Here is a 17,065-nt window from a genome sequence, read left to right as displayed (position 1 = left end):
GGCAGTTCAGGGCAGTCTGGCCACTCCGGCAGTTCAGGGCAGTCTGGCCACTCCGGCAGTTCAGGGCAGTCTGGCCACTCCGGCAGTTCAGGGCAGTCTGGCCACTCCGGCAGTTCAGGGCAGTCTGGCCACTCCGGCAGTTCAGGGCAGTCTGGCCACTCCGGCAGTTCAGGGCAGTCTGGCCACTCCGGCAGTTCAGGGCAGTCTGGCCACTCCGGCAGTTCAGGGCAGTCTGGCCACTCCGGCAGTTCAGGGCAGTCTGGCCACTCCGGCAGTTCAGGGCAGTCTGGCCACTCCGGCAGTTCAGGGCAGTCTGGCCACTCCGGCAGTTCAGGGCAGTCTGGCCACTCCGGCAGTTCAGGGCAGTCTGGCCACTCCGGCAGTTCAGGGCAGTCTGGCCACTCCGGCAGTTCAGGGCAGTCTGGCCACTCCGGCAGTTCAGGGCAGTCTGGCCACTCCGGCAGTTCAGGGCAGTCTGGCCACTCCGGCAGTTCAGGGCAGTCTGGCCACTCCGGCAGTTCAGGGCAGTCTGGCCACTCCGGCAGTTCAGGGCAGTCTGGCCACTCCGGCAGTTCAGGGCAGTCTGGCCACTCCGGCAGTTCAGGGCAGTCTGGCCACTCCGGCAGTTCAGGGCAGTCTGGCCACTCCGGCAGTTCAGGGCAGTCTGGCCACTCCGGCAGTTCAGGGCAGTCTGGCCACTCCGGCAGTTCAGCGCAGTCTGGCCACTCCGGCAGTTCAGCGCAGTCTGGCCACTCCGGCAGTTCAGCGCAGTCTGGCGACTGTTGACTGGCGGGCAGCTCTGACGACTGTTGACTGGCGGGCAGCTCTGACGACTGTTGACTGGCGGGCAGCTCTGACGACTGTTGACTGGCGGGCAGCTCTGACGACTGTTGACTGGCGGGCAGCTCTGACGACTGTTGACTGGCGGGCAGCTCTGACGACTGTTGACTGGCGGGCAGCTCTGACGACTGTTGACTGGCGGGCAGCTCTGACGACTGTTGACTGGCGGGCAGCTCTGACGATGACTGTTGACTGGCGGGCAGCTCTGACGATGACTGTTGACTGGCGGGCAGCTCTGACGATGACTGTTGACTGGCGGGCAGCTCTGACGATGACTGTTGACTGGCGGGCAGCTCTGACGATGACTGTTGACTGGCGGGCAGCTCTGACGATGACTGTTGACTGGCGGGCAGCTCTGACGATGACTGTTGACTGGCGGGCAGCTCTGACGATGACTGTTGACTGGCGGGCAGCTCTGACGATGACTGTTGACTGGCGGGCAGCTCTGACGATGACTGTTGACTGGCGGGCAGCTCTGACGATGACTGTTGACTGGCGGGCAGCTCTGACGATGACTGTTGACTGACGGGCAGCTCTGATGATGACTGTTGACTGGCGGGCAGCTCTGATGATGACTGTTGACTGGCGGGCAGCTCTGATGATGACTGTTGACTGGCGAGGCAGGGTTGACGCACTTGTAGCCTGGTGCGTGGTGCTGGTACTGGGATTACCAGATTATGTACACGCACCTCCAGGCTAGTGCGGGGAGCGGGAACAGGACGAGTCGGACTGGGTTGACGCACTTCCGGGTCCGCACGAGAGACAGGAGCTGGAAACCCAGGGCTATGGAGGCGCACAGCCGGTCTAGATCTTACCTCCTGCACAACCCGCCTTGGCTGGATGGAACTAGTAGCCCTGTACGAGCGGGGTGCTCGTACAGGGCAGACTGGGCTGTGCAGGCCTTGTGTTTAGAGCGTTGGACTAGTAACCAAAAGATTGCAAGATCGAATCCCCTTGACAAGGAAAAAATGTGTCATTCTACCCCTGAACAAGGCAGTTAACCCACTGTTCCTGGGCTGTCATTGAAAATAAGAATTTGTTCTTAACTGACTTGCCTAGTTAAATATAAAATAAACATTGGAAAGTGTCAAATTTAAACCTGTGGGGCACAGTCATACATTTTCCTGTCGTAGCACTGATGAAAAATGTTCCTCATGGACTTGACTTTCCAACGACACTGATCTGGGGTCTTGGAGTACCCTTGGTCATAAATCTTTTCTGATATGTCCATGTAGACGGGGCCGTTGTGGATAAAGTCTCTCAGCACCCTCTGAACCTCGTCCTCCCCCCAGATGTCAATGAGGGCCAGGGTCTCAGGATCCGACCATGAGCCTGGTGTGATCCTCTCAGAAGTGGTGTTGTTGTCCAGTTCTGTAGACTCTAAATACAAAACAGCTCAATAACAAGAACGTTTCCCTGTTTAGACTTGGCAAAGGTACTTGTTTTGAGGGGACGGCACCTACAGTAGAACCCGTAGATAAATTTGATATAACAAACAGGGTTCAATCTGACATACCCATGCAGGGTGTCATTAGAAAGTTTGCATAGTTTGAAATTAGCTGAACTTTTACCTTTTACCTGTTTGATTCCTCTGATATGTAATTTGTCAAGTCTATCACCACTGTGCTGGAGGGAGGCTGCCTCTCAAGTATTTGCTTCAAAATATCGTATAACTTCAAATCAACCTGCTCAGACCCAGATGAACTAGGAAGAGCACAGGTAGAGAAAGATCACAAAAGTATAATCAATCTGTAATCCAATTCACATTAGCTAAGTTACAAATGTATCAATAACAGAAACTGAAACGCAATGATTACCAGATTGTTTCCTGACACTGCCGATAGCTGGCTTTCAAGCGCTTTATCCTGGTGTGGCACTGCTCTGCAGTTCTGTAATAACCATGGAAGTTGAGCTTTTCCTGAAATCTCTGAGTATATGTGACTGTTGTATGGGCAGTGCTTCAAGTCCTGCTGCACTGAGTCGTCTCCCCAGAGCTCCAGGAGGATCATCGTCTCGCCGTCCACCCAGGGGATCTTCTTCCTGTCCTCTGGCAGGCCCACCGCAGCCTCTGGATGGATCAGAGTCAAGGGGAAAGAGTATGTGAGAAAGATTGGCCCAATCCCAAACCATCCACTCACCCGTATCCCTAAACCATTGTTGACTCCTCCTTACAAATATCAAAGAATAAATCAGATATGCTAGGTTGAGTTTCTTCCCAGTCCTTTCTTACTCATACAGTGGTCTTGAAGTCTTTTTTAAAAGTTTTTATTTTCTTTAACCTTTCTTTAACTAGGCAAGTCAGTTAAGAACAAATTCTTATTTACAATGATGGCCTACCAAAAGGCCTCCTGCGGGGACAGGGGCCTCGGATAAAAAATATAAACACTCCCAGACCACTGAAGCATGTGCTGTCTATGCAGAGCATCATCACTATGCAAATAAGCTTCTGGTATTTTCCAGAATAATCAAAAAAGTAAATCATCTTCCTGGTTAGCACCCACATTTATAACTGTTAACTATGATACAGATTATACACATTATTTTATCATGTTTTAAATACCTTTTACTGTAAACCATTGGTCCAAAATGAAAACTTTATTATCTGCGTTCTTCATTGGATTATACTCATAAACCAGGACTATCAGTCCATATTGTATTATACTAGTACTTCAGTACTATCAGTCCCTATTGCCTTATACTAGTATTTCAGTGATATCGTCCCTATTGTATTATACTAGTACTTCAGTACTATCAGTCCCTATTTTACTATACTAGTACTTCAGAACTGTCAGTCCCTATTGTACTGTACTAGTACACCTGGTCTATATCAGTCTCTATTGATTTATACTATCAGTCCCTATTGTATTATACTAATACTTCAATAGTATCAGTCCCTATTGTATTGTACTAGTACTATCAGTTCCTATTGTAATATACTTGTACTTCAATACTATCAATCCCTATTGTATTATACTAGTACTTCAGTATTATCAGTCCCTATTGTATTATACTCGTATTTCAGAACTATTAGGGTGGTACTGAGAGTGCTCTGTGAGTGAAGGTGCTCACTCTTATGTGAAGGACTTGAATGAATCCTTGTGGTACACTTTTGGAAGTGCCACAAAACTGGTGCTGAAATATAAGTATATTTGTATATTCTCTCATAAAAAATGTTTTAAAAAATGAATCTTAGAATATCTGACAGGTACATTACATTCTAAAACAGATCAGTTTTACAAAGTGTGGGAACCTTATTTAAATGACCTAGAACCTGATATATCAGCAGTTATGCTGGATTTATTTAGAATAGTGGTTGTTTACTCAGGATTACTCTGTGCGTTCCATGTGTTGGACCTAGTTCTTTCATTTAAACTGAGCTTTTGTTATTCATTTCTGTACGCTTTTTTGTTTCTTTGTTATTCTTATTTTATCTTTGTTACTGTATCACTTAATATGGGAGAAAATTGTGAAATTCCAATAAAGATACTGTTACAAAAAAAAAAGTAATCTATTGAACAACATCATGAGATGTTATCATCTTCTCCAGAGGAAAGACTTTCAGGCTATGTCTTTTCTAGAGATTTATGTGGACAGATTGGTAGATTAGTAGAGGACAGAGTCATCGAAGTGAGAGAATACCACCAAGCTTATGTAGCAATAATAAACAATACACCTCTAAGATCTGCTCTCAGAACTCACACTGCTAAACAGTTGCTTTCCATAACATATATATATTTATCATGTTTAATTTCTAATATGATTTTATTAAATTAGATAGTTTTGCAATGGTTTTCAACAATGTGTTGTCTACACTTCATTATATTTCCCCTGGTGAATATCTGGTGACAGTGCTGCTCTATTCTGGAACAAGCAGAACCACCCAGCCCTGTCTATGAAAATCTCAAATTTCACTCCGAAATCTACCAGTCTAGAAGTTCAACAGTTTCGCTGCCAGAAATACCCTGGACTGGGCCAGATATGAGGGAGTGGACTGGTTTAACCTCTATGGGGGATTCAGAGAGGGAGACATAACAGATATGCAACCATGTAATTAATGAAAGATAAAACAGATATTATACATTATGATAATAGTGCGTAGCGTATGTCTCTAGGTAAATGCGTCTCAGGTTTGAGCCCAACATCATGTCCATTCACAGATCTAACAGCTCATGAAAAGGGTTAAAACATGCTAGATGATGACCAGTAATTGGTTGTGAAGTGCAGGTAGGGATTTGGTTTGGGGGGGGGGGGGGGGCTGATGCAGATTTAACATCAGTAGATCTTACTCTACATATGGACTGGTAATGTGTTCCAAAACTACAAATAACTTTTATATACACTTTCAGTTCATGACCAATATAACAAGTTACAGCCATGATGATGATGGAGAACATGTGATCTGAATGATGCTTTCTAACCCTATTCTAAGTTGACCTCCTCTACTGATCAGTGTTCCATGTCACTGTCTTCTCCCTCAGCACCTGGAGTAAGTCCCAGCTCTAACAGTAGAGTGACTGCGCAGTCTGAGGGAGGTTTTTGTACGGCTCTGTATCACTGTGTGAACACCCAGGGACTTAAGTAGTGTACACTCTGACAGTAGTAATCTCCTGCATCTTCAGCCTGGACTCCACTGATGGTCAGAGTGAAGTCACTCCGAGTTCCACTGCCACTGAATCTAGATGGAATCCCAGACTGAAGTGTTTTAGCATAGTAAATAAGGAGTTGAGGAGCTCCTCCAGGTTTCTGTTGATACCAGGCTAGAAAATGTCCATTGCTGTTACTGAATACAGCACTGCTGGTCTTACAGCTGAGACTGACTGAGTGACCCACTGAAACAGTTTTCACTGCAGGAGTCTGAGTTACAGTGATCTGGCCTCTGGACTCTGAAACAGAGATGGCATGTAGTATTAGCATTCAATTGTTCATTGATTTGTCCTCAGAGCATATTAACAAACTGTAATGAGGTTATATAGCCTAATATTGCAATGGTCGATTTAATTGTCTATGAAAATATGTTACCTTGGAGACAGAGGGTGAATATCCAGATGAAGATGGTGATAGAAGTCATGGTTGTTGTGGGTTCTGTTGTCATGAAGGACAGCTCTCAGTCATGAAGTGTTAAACTCAGGGCTATAAACACTCCCAGACCACTGAAGCATGTGTTACCAATGCAAAGTGTTCTATATGGAAATAGTCCAATATGTAAATAGTCTTCCTGGACAGTCAGACTGATGTGATGTAGAAACATGATAGCTATGTAATCACTGAAATGGTTTCTGATATGAGTGCTGAATGGGGACTGATATATTGATTATAGACATCTACAAATGGAGCATATAATTAATAGTGTTATCAGACCAGATAATATCTTCTTTCTGTCTCCCTCCATTGGTCAGGGTCAGTAACTGCAGTCTGTCTGTGGCCTGTGATGCTGACGACTTTTTTTTTCTTTCTGTTTTTATTTTACCTTTATTTTACTAGGCAAGTCAGTTAAGAACAAATTCTTATTTTCAATGACGGCCTAGGAACAGTGGGTTAACTGCCTTGTTCAGGGGCAGAACGACAGATTTGTACCTTGTCAGCTCGGGGATTTGAACTTGCAACCTTTCAGTTACTAGCCCAACGCTCTAAACACTAGGCTACCCTGCCGCCCCGACTCTGTTATAAGTGGGAGATCTCCAGAGCTCAGAAATAATAATTAGTAACATTTTAAAAGGGTGAGCCTTACCATGTCCTTGATTGGTAAAAGACTGACGAACCTCAGCAGAGCTCAATTAAAGGCTGGGAAGGTGCTGGACGGTTCTATCATGGCGTGGCATGCAGGAGAGAGATTTTACATTGACAAAACCTCAGGACCTTTTAGGGGGTTATAATCATGTTATATCTACTATTATAGTTAACAGGCAGTTAACCCACTGTTCCTAGGCCGTCATTGAAAATAAGAATTTGTTTTTAACTGACTTGCCTAGTTAAAGGTAAAATAAATAAAAAATAAACTGGATGGTTAGAGCCCTAAATGCTGATTGGCTGACAGCCGTGGTATATCAGATCGTATACCACAGGTATGACAAAACAGTTATTTTTACTGCTTAATTACATTGATAACACGTTTATAATAGCAATAAGGAACCTCAGGGGTTTGTGGTATATGGCCAATATACCATGGCTAAGTTCTGTCCAGGCACACCGCTATGCGTTGTGCCTAAGAACAGGGTTTAGCCGTGGTATATTGGCCATATACCACACCCCCTCGTGCCTTATTGCTTAATTAAACAGATGGAGTTCATTCAACTTATTGTGTGACATGCTAAGGCAGTATTTGCATTCAAAGCAATTAAAATAATGATGCAATTATTAATAAAGTCTAACTGTCCAGGACATCTTTTCACTTTAGGAGTGCTTTGACATAAGGGTGGATGACTTGACATATTGTCAGCATCACTGCTATAGAGCCTATAGAAAGTCTACCTCCCGTTGACGTGTCACATTTTGTTGCATTACAAAGTGAGATTGAAATATACTGAACAGATATATAAACGCAACAGGTAAAGTGTTGGTTCCCGTGTTTCATGAGCTGAAATATGCATTTATTTATCCCTTATTTTACCAGGTAAGTCCACTGTGAACACATTCTCATTTACAGCAACTACCTGGGGAAATAAATAAAAGATCCCAGAAATGTTCCACATGCAGAAAAAGCTTATTTCTATCAAATGTTTTGTACAAATTCATTTACCTCCCTGTTTGTGAGCATTTCTCCTTTTCCAAGATAACGGATTACGTACGCCTCTTGGTGGAGGGAACACAACACCCCACTACAACTCAACTCCCTGTGGAGTGAAAAAGGTATGGGATTGAAGGTGCGGGTAAGAATGACAGAGGTAGAGAATATTACCGTTAATTAACAGGGAATTCATTCCCTTAACACGGTAAAGGTTGGGAAAAGGCTCTGGACAGAACCAAAGCAAAGAAAGTAAAAGTTAGAGTCCCCCCTCCTACCTACCCACTACTTATTCTTAACGCCACCTGGCACGCTAACCAAAATACAGTGGGTGACCCGCCCAGGTCTTACCTAGGGTGCATAGACAGAGTACATACTACGGGTATATGTATGCCCGCAGGCCTCTTCCCTAAACACTCCCAAGGTGCCTTCCCCTTCCCCCCTGGGAACAAATGAAACAGAATAAGTCAAACTCCGTGAACAATTTGAATAAACCAAAAACACTAGGTACTATAGCAAACACATACCTCTGCAGGAGAGGCTACAAAATACTTTACAACAACTTTACCAGATCAACAACCAACACAGGACATACAAAGAAGCTCTCTCTCTCCTAACAAAGGAACACAGGCTTTTAAAGCTACAGAAGGAGTCTGTAATTGCAGACAGCTGTATCTCCTGACGAGAGGGCGGGGTCAGAGCTCCAATCTGCAATGGGGCTGACCAATCAGCTGCTTGGAATCCAGGAAGTCATCCTGAAACATATACACATCCAAACACATACAAACCCAAAACAACACAGAAACTGGGGAACGTAACATTCATCCACCTGACAGGTGTGGCATATCAAGAAGCTGTGCTAGGGACAATAAAAGGCCACTCCAAAATCTGCAGTTATGTCACACAACACAATGCCACAGATGCGTCAAGTTTTGAGGGAGCTTACAATTGAAATGCTGACTGCAGAAATGTCCACCAGAGCTGTTGCCCGAGAATTTAATGTTAATTTCTCTATAAGCTGCCTCCATTGTCATTTTAGAGAATTTGGTAGTACGTCCAACCGGCCACACAACTGCAGACAATGTGAATGGCGTTGTGTGGGTGAGCAGTTTGTTGATGTCAACGTTGTGAACAGAGTGCCGTGGGGTTATGGTATGCAGGCAGGCATAAGGTACGGACAACTAACACAATTGCATTTTATTGATGGCAATTTGAATGCACAGAGATACCGTGATTAGATCCTGAGGCCAATTGGCGTGCCATACATCCACCGCCATCACTTCATGTTTCAGCATGATAATGCACGGCCCTATGTCGCAAGGATCTGTACAGAATTACTGGAAGCTAAAAAAGTCCCAGTTCTTCCTGGCCTGCATACTCACCAGACATGTCATCCATTGAGCATGTTTGGAATGCTCTGGATCAATGTGTACGATAGTGTGTTCCAGTTCCCGCCAATATCCAACAACTTTGCACAGTCATTGAAGAGGAGTGGGACAACCTTCCACAGGCTACAATCAACAGCCTGATCAACTTTATGCAAAGGAGATGTGTCGCACAGCATGAGGCAAGTGATGGTCACACCAGATACTGACTGGTTTTCTGATCCACGCCCCTATCTTTTTTAAAGAATTTTGCACAGACTGTCTGGGAGTGGTCTGAGTTGAGAGGGGAAAATGAAAAACTAGCTGTTATTGGCAGAGAGACTTGGAACTCTGTTATCGGTCTATTAACCAATTTGCCACATGGTAATGTCACCAAACTCCCTCCGATGCAAACCTTATAACGACACAGGGCGAGCCTAAGATGCAGACACGGGAGGCAGATGGTTTGAGTCTCTGATATTTATTGTACAACAAGGGGCAGGCAAGAGGCAGGTCAAGGACAGGCAAAAGTTCATAGACCAGGTCAGAGTCCAAATTGTACAGGGCTGCAGCCAGGCTCGAGGTCAGGGCAGGCTGAATGGTCAGGCAGGCGGGCTTCGTGTCAGGGCAGGCAAGAGGTCAAATCCAGGAGGACAAGAAAAAAACAGAGACTAGGAAAAACAGGAACTCAGAAAACTCTGGTAATCTTGACAAGACGAACTGGCAACAGACAAACAGAGAACACAGGTATAAATACACTGGGGAAAATAGGGAAGATGGGAGACACCTGGAGGGGGTAGCTTTTTGCATTAGCATGTGATGTTCAGAACTAGCATACACACCAAAAACTTCCGGTGAATTTACTAAATTACTCAGCATAAACGTTCACAAAATACATAACAATTATCTTAATGTGAAAGGAGACTTGTTCTGTAGCAGCATGGAGTCAAGGATTCTGTGTGCCACTCCAATCATGCTCTCCTTGGCACCTCCCATGTTTGAAGAGTGAGGAGGGTTGAATTCCCATGTGCAACCTTGTTCACTTAGGTAGCTCTGGACTCTAGACCTCTGACACTGCTCGTTTCCGAGTTCCAACTCCTTACAGGCTCCTATGAAGTTTGTTCCACAATCTGATCTTAGCTTTTTTGCTGGTCCACGAATGGCGACGATCCTCCTGATGCAGCTGGAGGTGTCCATGGACTTTATGACTTCAATGTGCACTGCCCGAGTGCTCATGTAGATGAAGAGCACTGCCGAGCATTTGCTTTGAGCTTGACCTCCTCTGGTATGGCGAGTACTGACTGTCCAAGGGCCAAAGATATCCAAGCCCACATACGTGAAGGGAGGGGAATGTGCTGAGGCGTTCGGGTGGCATGTCTGCCATTTTCTGTTCTTCCTGTTTCCCACAGATTTTCTGGCATGTGAAGCACATGTGTAGGACAGAGCTGATGAGCGGCTCCTTCTGTGAAGTGGCGGCCTTGGTGTTTCACCTGCTCGTGGTAGGATAAGTGGATTATTCTCGCCACTGTTCAGCCATGCATGCTTTAGACGGCCTCCTATTTTAATGAGACCTTCATTCGAGATGCGATTCAGCTTTGAAAATGAACTGCTCTTAGAAATGTTTATTTTCACTTTGTGTGCAGTGAACACCTCAGGATAGGCTTCTCTTTGAACTGACCTGATGATTAGATTATTGGTTTGAGACAGCTCTGTTGGAGTGTGGAGTTTGCTGCACTGATACCAACCTCTGCGTTTGTTCGGCTGGCCCGTGGGGTCTGGCTTGAGAGTGCAAGCAACTTGGATGATGAATGCGACAGCTCTCAGTAGGGATTTCCAGGAGGAGAAGCGTTTGAAGTGCTCTGAGGTAAGTGGTGTGTCTTTGACTTGAGGGATGTAGCTTGTCACCTGCGGGACGGGTTTCACAATCCAAGTCTGGACTGACCATTTCGAAGGGAACTTGCATCTCTGGGTGAGCTTGGTTAGGTTTGTCACAGAACGCTGGTCCCGTAAACATTGATGTACTGGTGAGCTGGGAAACTGAACCAACCTTGGTCGGCGTGCTGTGTTCTGTGGGCAGAGACTTGAGCCCATCATCCACATAGAAATCTCTCTCCACAAACTGTTAAGTGTCTGCTCTGTGGTATTGCTCACCTTCTTGAGTGGCTCGACTGAGCCTGTAGATGGCGACGGCAGGAGATGGGCTGTTACCGAAGACGTGGACCTTCATCCATTACTCAATTATGCCTTTTGGCATGTCATTGTCTCTGATCTGTTATTGAGGATCTCATTGCACTCAATGAGTGAAGGAAGGGTAGGTTTACTACCCCATTCACTGCATCGATCTGGAAGTCGTCCACCTTTCTTCCTGACGTTTCCGTGACTCCAGCGCAGGTTCTCAGAGAGTAGGGAGATGGGTTGCCCTGAATACTGAACAGATTGAAGAAGTCTGGTCTTGCCAATGAGCGGTTGCTCTGGTTGTCTAGTATAGCGTACAGCTTGACAGTGCTTTCACGTTGCCCCTTGGGGTGTACTTTCACTAGGCAAATCTTTGAGCATGAATGAACGGGCTGTACGACCCTTACCACATACAGTACTAGTCAAAAGTTTGGACACACCTACTCATTCAAGGGTTTTTCTTTATTTTTACTATTTTCTACGTTGGAGAATAATAGTGAAGACATCAAAACTATGAAATAACACATATGGAATCACGTAGTAACCACAAAAGTGTTAAACAAATCCAAAAATATTTTATATTTGAGATTCTTCAAGTAGCCACCCTTTGCCTTGATGACAGCTTTGCACACTCTTGGCATTCTCTCAACCAGCTTCACCTGGAATGTTTTTCCAACAGTCTTGAAGAAGTTGCTGAGCACTTGTTGGATGCTTTTCCTTCACTCTGCAATCCAACTCATCCCAAAACATCTCAATTGGGTTGAGGTCAGGTGATTGTGGAGGCCAGGTAATCTGATGCAGCAATCCATCACTCTCCTTCTTTGTCAAATAGTCCTTACACAGCCTGTGTAACGCTGTTTAAAATGCAAATGAATTACTTAAAAATCATACAATGTGATTTTCTGGATTTTTATTTTAGATTCCGTCTCTCACAGTTGAAGTGTACCTATGATAAAAATTACAGACCTCTACATGCTTTGTAAGTAGGAAAACCTGCAAAATCGTCAGTGTATCATATACTTGTTCTCCCCACTGTATATACATATCTTAAAAATATATATATTTTCCCTTATTGCTTTCTAACCCTACCACCCTTCCCCTAATTGGAGTAAACTAGTGAACAACATATTTTATTTTATCCTGCACATGTTAGCTTTTATAACAACAAACAGGAAAAAGCTGTCAAAAAGACATGAAATGTATGCATTCACTACTGTAAGTCGCTCTGGATAAGAGCGTCTGCTAAATGACTAAACTGTAAACTGAAATAAACGCCCCTTTTTCAGGACCCTGTCTTTCAAAGATAATTCGTAAAAATCCAAATAACTTCACAGATCTTCATTGTAAAGGGTTGTAAAACCTCTAAACACTGTTTCCCATGCTTGTTCAATGAACCATAAACAATTAATGAACATGCACCTGTGGAACGGTCGTTAAGACACTAACAGCTTACAGACGGGAGGCAATTAAGGTCACAGTTATGAAAACTTAGGACACTAAAGAGGCCTTTCTACTGACTTTGAAAAACACCAAAAGAAAGATGCCCAGGGTCCCTGCTCATCTGCGTGAACGATGTTGCAATGAGGCATGAGGACTGCAGATGTGGCCAGAGCAATAAATTGCAATGTGCGTGCTGTGAGACGCCTAAGACAGCGCTGCAGGGAGACAGGACGGACAGCTGATAGTCCTTGCAGTGGCAGACCACGTGTAACAACAGCTGCACAGGATCGGTACATCCGAACATCACACCTGCGGAACAGGTACAGGATGGCAACAACAACTGCCCAAGTTACACCAGGAACCCACAATCCCTCCATCAGTGCTCAGACTGTCCACAATAGGCTGAGAGAGGCTGGACTGAGGGCTTGTAGGCCTGTTGTAAGGCAGGTCCCTCACCAGACATCACCGGCAACAACGTCGCCTATGGACACAAACCCACCATCTCTGGACAAGACAGTACTGGCAAAAAGTGCTCTTCACTGACGAATCGCGGTTTTGTCTCACCAGGGGTGATGGTCGGATTTGCGTTTATCGTTGAAGGAATGAGCGTCACATCGAGGCCTGTACACTGGAGCGGGATCGATTTGGAGGTGGAGGGTCCGTCATGGTCTGGGGCGGTGTGTTACAGCATCATCGGACTGAGCTTGTTGTCATTGCAGGCAATCTCAATGCTGTTCGTTACAGGGAAGACATCCTCCTCCCTCATGTGGTACCCTTCCTGCAGGCTCATCCTGACATGACAGACCAGCATGACAATGCCACCAGCCATACTGCTCGTTCTGTGTTTGATTTCCTGCAAGACAGGAATGTCAGTGTTCTGCCATGGCCAGCGAAGATCCCGGATCTCAATCCCATTGAGCACGTCTGGGACCTGTTGGATCGGAGGGTGAGGGCTAAGTCCATTCCCCCCAGAAATGTCCGGGAACTTTCAGATGCCTTGTTGGAAGAGTGCGGTAACATCTCACAACAAGAACTGTCAAATCTGGTGCAGTCCATGAGGAGGAAATGCACTGGTGTAGCTGGTGTAGCTGGTGGCTACACCAGATACTGACTGTTACTTTTGATTTTGACCCTCGTTTGTTCAGGGACACATTATTCAATTTCTGTTAGTCACATGTCTGTGAAACTTGTTCAGTTTGTCTCAGTTGTTGAATCTTATGTTTATACAAATATTTACACATGTTAAGTTTGCTGAAAATAAATGCAGTTGACAGTGAGAGGACGTTTCTTTTTTTGCTGAGTTTATATTGTATATGACAATATTTAGGCCACACCATTCCGAATTTTATATCAGATCAAGGGCTCTATTCAATCCGTATTGCTGAAGTTCAGCGCAAAAGCCCAAATAAAATGTAAAGTCTTCAGCGATACAGATTGAATACAGCCCTAACTGTCAGTTCAATCATGCTTGGACTCGTATGTAAGTTCCTCAAATCATTTAGTGAACACTTCTCTAAACTAAAGCTGGTAGGATTCCTCTGGTAGTGGTGTCTGTTCTCTGTGACTTTACAACCAGAGATATATCTGAGATAAACAAGGAATATACACAACATGAATCAATATTACTGCTGTTGCTTTTGCTCCTCTATTTCACATGGACAAAATGGAGGAACACAAATGTAAGATTTAATGTTGAACACTGACTGTTCTGTTCCTAAGAGGATAACTGACACCCAGAAGAAATATAAAAGACAAATATCTTTATTTAAAATGCAATTCATATGTTTTATGAATTGTATAAACAGCTCATATGAAGTGTTTCTTCTACCTTGTTAAATGGTATTTGTGTTGTTAAATGGTATTTGTGTTGATTATGATTCTGAATGAGTGATCTTTACTGTTACAGCTGCAGCATCACATCACAGAGAGGTTTTTGTATGAGTGGTAAAAGGGATTGTATCACTGTGGTGGACTTTTGGTAGCGGCACCAGACTAGATGTTGCAAGTAAGTAAACACCAAAATTAAGAACTTTTTTCACTTTTTGATATTACTCAAATGTATCTGTAAATTGTGTGACATGTTGAACAATTCTTATTTTTAATAAATTAATATTTTATTATAAAACTATTTGTTTTTAATTTAATCAAAAAACTATTTAAAATAAAGAATCTAATGTTATATTTGGCAAGTATTCATACGAGTTCATGATTTATAAAAAAATTCATTAAGTGTTCAACTTGCCCAATGAGTAGGAGGTTTTGTACGAGCAGTAATAGGGATTGTATCACTGTGGTGCACTTTTGGTAGTGGCACCAGACTAGATGTTGGAAGTAAGTAAACACCAAAATTAAGAACTTTTTTCACTTTTTGTTATTACTCAAATGTATCTGTAAATTGTGTGACATGTTGAACAATTCTTATTTTTAATAAATTAATATTTTATTATAATACTATTTGTTTTTAATTTAATCAAAAAACTATTTAAAATAAAGAATCTAATGTTATATTTGGCAAGTATTCATACGAGTTCATGATTTATAAAAAAATTCATTAAGTGTTCAACTTGCCCAATGAGTAGGAGGTTTTGTACGAGCAGTAATAGGGATTGTATCACTGTGGTGCACTTTTGGTAGTGGCACCAGACTAGATGTTGGAAGTAAGTTTCTTGATGTTTGTCTGATTCCAATTTTTTTTACTCTTTCATCGCCATTTAAAAGATTTATATTTGAGATATTTTACTTTCCCCAAAATATTGTTCTATATTGCTTTGACTGTGCCTTGTTTCAACAGTTTATTGAATCAAATTGTTAAATTGTAGCCATTTATTTGCATGTTTGATTTGAATGATTGCAGACTATATAACTCTTATTCTGGTATAATAACTATAGTATGAAGTAATGATGTATTGTAGTCGTCTCATGATAGCCTACACTATTAATGTGGATTCTGTAAAATACTATAAATATGAGGTTATTCTGATCAGATACATTCCTAAAATTATCTGTATGACTTGTAACGGTAGAGTTAAACATTTCCCACTGGGTACAGACGTCAGTTCAACGTTTAGTTTTGATATACATTTGTTTGAGTTGTAAACTAAAGAAAAATCTATGTGAAATCAACCAAAAATGTCATTGGATTTAAGTTAAAAGTCTGGTTAAAAAAAACGAACTGCCTTTACGTTGACGACTTTTGGCAAAGCCAATCAGTTTTCCATGTTAATTCAATGTCATCACATAGATTTTTGGGGTTGAAATGATGTGGAAACAACGTTGATTCAACCAGTTTTGCCCAGTAGGTGCATACTTGAATGCTTTCTACTTGTATACTTGTACTCTGCATTATATAATATTACTGTTTGTGTTTTCTTCAAATCTTTTAGAAATCTAACTTTTATATTCATATACAGTTTTAGAAGTAATTTCCAAAGTGTTTTCTTTGATGTAATTGATGTGTTCTGTTTGTTCCAGGTAACAGTGTCCCCACCCTCACCGTCCTGCCCCCCTCTAGTGAGGAGCTGTCCAGTACAACAACACCCACACTGACGTGTCTGGCCAACAAGGGCTTCCCCTCAGACTGGACCATGAGCTGGAAAGTGGACGGGACTAGCAAGATCCAGGAGGCCAGTCCCAGGGTTCTGGAGAACGACGGTTTGTACAGCTGGAGCAGCACCCTGACTCTCACTGCCCAAGAGTGGACCAAGGCGGTGTCGGTGACCTGTGAGGCCCACCAGAGCTCCCAGCCTCCAGTCACCAAGAACCTGAGGAGGGCTGACTGTTCTGGGTAGGACCCATCAGTCACACACCCTGTAGAGATAGGATGCTGGTTCCTCTGCTTTGACTTGCTTTGTTCTAAGATCAGTCATTCTCTGATTTAGTGATCACTCTCATATAGACAAACAGGGGGCTTGGCTTGAGGTCATGTATCAATCCATTCTGTAGACTGAGATTTTGTTCTTTTGGGATTTGATGTGATCTGCTTTTATTCACTATCATGTTTGCTTTGATGCTTCTATTATGTAATAATGGATTAAAATAAAGATTTATTTGGGGAATTTATATGTGTGTTGTTTCTATTAATTAACTGGATCATAGATATATTTGGAATATTTGGAAAAATAAATGCATTCAGTAAGGCTGATTCATGGTGTCTTCGAAAACTGTCAGGCTGTCACGTCCTGGCCAGTATAAGGGTTAATTCGTATTGTAGTTTGGTCAGGACGTGGCAGAGGGTATTCGTTTTATGTGGTTCGGGGTGGTGTGTTTGTTAAAAGGGGTGTTTGATTTAGTATTTCCGGGTTTTGGTTTATGTTTAGGTATTTCTATGTTTAGTCTAGGGTGTCTGGTTCTATGTTGAGTTAATTGGGGTTGGACTTCCAATTGAAGGCAGCTGTTTGGTGTTGCCTTTGATTGGAAGTCCTATATTAGTTGGGTGTGTTTGTCTTGTATTTTGTGGGAGATTGTTCTGTGTTTCGCCTTGTGCCTTACTAGACTGTTTTTGTTGATCGTTCGTGGTTTGTTATTT

General features: G+C 43.3%; 1 long non-coding RNA gene and 1 pseudogene across 2 annotated transcripts; one reads left to right on the top strand and one right to left on the bottom strand.

The window, feature by feature from the left end:
* Window positions 1-4,551: 4,551 nt before the first annotated feature.
* LOC145861408 (uncharacterized) lies at window positions 4,552-5,948 on the bottom strand. Its single transcript, XR_014381193.1, has 2 exons — window positions 5,860-5,948; window positions 4,552-5,723 (listed from the first exon to the last, which is right to left on the bottom strand). It is a non-coding gene; the product is annotated as an uncharacterized LOC145861408 (long non-coding RNA).
* Window positions 5,949-14,203: 8,255 nt separating this feature from the next.
* LOC106576337 (Ig kappa-b4 chain C region pseudogene) lies at window positions 14,204-16,599 on the top strand (annotated as a pseudogene). Its single transcript, XR_014381062.1, has 3 exons — window positions 14,204-14,219; window positions 14,492-14,545; window positions 16,012-16,599. The product of XR_014381062.1 is annotated as an Ig kappa-b4 chain C region pseudogene (transcript).
* Window positions 16,600-17,065: the final 466 nt, after the last annotated feature.

This window comes from Salmo salar, chromosome 17, assembly GCF_965601325.2.
Source record: "Salmo salar chromosome 17, fSalSal1, whole genome shotgun sequence".
Taxonomy (NCBI): domain Eukaryota; kingdom Metazoa; phylum Chordata; class Actinopteri; order Salmoniformes; family Salmonidae; genus Salmo; species Salmo salar.
This window is presented reverse-complemented; position numbering and strand designations above follow the sequence as displayed.